This window comes from Papaver somniferum, unplaced genomic scaffold, assembly GCF_003573695.1.
Source record: "Papaver somniferum cultivar HN1 unplaced genomic scaffold, ASM357369v1 unplaced-scaffold_5917, whole genome shotgun sequence".
NCBI classification, from domain to species: domain Eukaryota; kingdom Viridiplantae; phylum Streptophyta; class Magnoliopsida; order Ranunculales; family Papaveraceae; genus Papaver; species Papaver somniferum.
The window spans coordinates 315-2282 of NW_020648657.1; the positions used below are offsets into that span (position 1 = coordinate 315).

Here is a 1968-nt window from a genome sequence, read left to right on the forward strand (position 1 = left end):
GCTTTCATAGCTTTCTTCTTTTCCTTTTCCAACCTGAACAAGAACACTTAAGAAAAAAAATTACAGGTCGGCAGGGTCCACAAATATAACAAATCCGGTGGAATAATGGCCGGAAAGGTCGACTAAAACATATACGCCGGCTAAACTATAGCTGGCAGGGTATCATTCAAATAACCTGTTGGCTTATAACAAATATGAACACAGGAGATACAAAGATTTTCCACATTACAGGTCGCCAAGGTCCATTACCCATACATTGTCGGCTGACAAACAACCGACATGGTTTTATCCAAATACCATTGCGGTTTTAAAAATTCAAGGCATCAGGAGACACAAAAAACTTGAAATACAACCGGCAAGGTAAAAAATTATAACCAATCCGGTTTAAAAAAAAACTGCCGCCGTCAGGGTCTAAGGTTGAATAACTTGTCGGCCCTGCAAGTACTAGTTACAAGTATTCAACAGCCGGCACGATCTTCAACCAAAGAGCCTGCCGGCCAAACCCTAACTATGAAAAGCCGGCAAGGTCGATAACATAATACCTTGCCGGCGATAATAACTGAAAATCAAAGAACCGATTTTTCTAACCTAATTTGACATGCAAACATCGAATAGAAGTACTAGAATGAGTTTAAGTAGGCCCTTACTTTCTTAATCGCACCATTTCTTCTCTTTGAGCGGGTTCAATTTCTTCTTCTTCAACCGTTTTTTTCTTCACTTTCTTAGCAACCAAACTTGCAATTCCAGGGTTGTACTCCTTAGGTTTTCGATTAGTTTTTTTCGTACGAGTACCCTTATGTCTTGGCTGAACTATTGATGAAGATTAATGGGAGTTTTCGAATCGGCGATTTTAATGAATTAATCGACGAGTTTTGATTGTGGTGGGGGTGATGGAGCCAATATGGTTGTGGAGGAGAAGAGGAAGAAGATGAAATGAAAAGATTAAAACTGATTTAGGGTAATAGGTTTTTAAAGGGTAAGCGTAGTTTTGTAACTTACCCATTAGGATCCCTCTTAAACCCTTAAAAAAAGTCCCTTTAATATTGGGTATACCCCGATTAATCTGGGTATATCCCAATCTCGCCAGGATATTAATCATTCCGAAAATATATGGTCCAAGAGGTGTGTTTTTTTTGTCACGGAAAAGTTAGATAATGAATAAAACGAACAAGACTTGGTTTTAGTCGAAACAGCAAAACAAAACAAATTCTCATCGTTGAGTTGAGAACTCTCCTCCCTCTCTCCCTCCATCGCCGCACATCTCATCCTCATTTGCAGGCACGCAGGCAGACCACTAAGAAGATCGATCCTTCTCTTTTTGACTTATGAATAATATTGATTTGATTAGGGTTTGTTTCTTCTGTTCGAATTTTACCATTTGATTTCATCATTTATTTTCTTGAAGCAATTTGATTACATCATAGTCGAGGTTCATTTTAATTTCTTAGGGGTCGGTTGGTTTCAGCTTTCTTATTTGTTTGGTGAATTAGGTCTTTGATTGAAAAATTAGGGATGTTTCAATTTTCCTATTTGTTTTTAAAAATTAGGGCTTTTTACGATTTTCCTAATTTTTTTTTTTAAATTAGGGCTTTTCTATAACATCATAATAGTTGCTTGTAATGCATGGCTGGTGATCTTCTATTAATGTTGAATGCTGTCATTACATGTTGTTAGGGAAGTAGAAAGATCAGATGGCACTAAAAAGTGTCACAAAAATGTTATCCCAGAGGTTGTTTTCCAGGGGCACTAGAGGCATTGTTACCAATACTGGAGGACGAACTGAGACCAGCAAACATGTAACAATATTATTTCATTATTGGATTTTGATTTATTCATCTTTTAACAACTAGTCAAAACAGACCTTCTTACTTGTATGTGTTCAATGATCTATCAGATTACGGATGAAAATTTGCGAAGTATTTGTGAACGCGTTGAGCAGGCTACTGCGGATGCAAAGCAATTATGTGA

At 37.3% G+C, this 1968-nt stretch overlaps 1 long non-coding RNA gene across 1 annotated transcript; it reads left to right on the forward strand.

The window, feature by feature from the left end:
• Positions 1-1142: 1142 nt before the first annotated feature.
• Positions 1143-1968, forward strand: LOC113343424. The gene is made up of 3 exons (XR_003357238.1): positions 1143-1349; positions 1675-1796; positions 1895-1968. It is a non-coding gene; the product is annotated as an uncharacterized LOC113343424 (long non-coding RNA).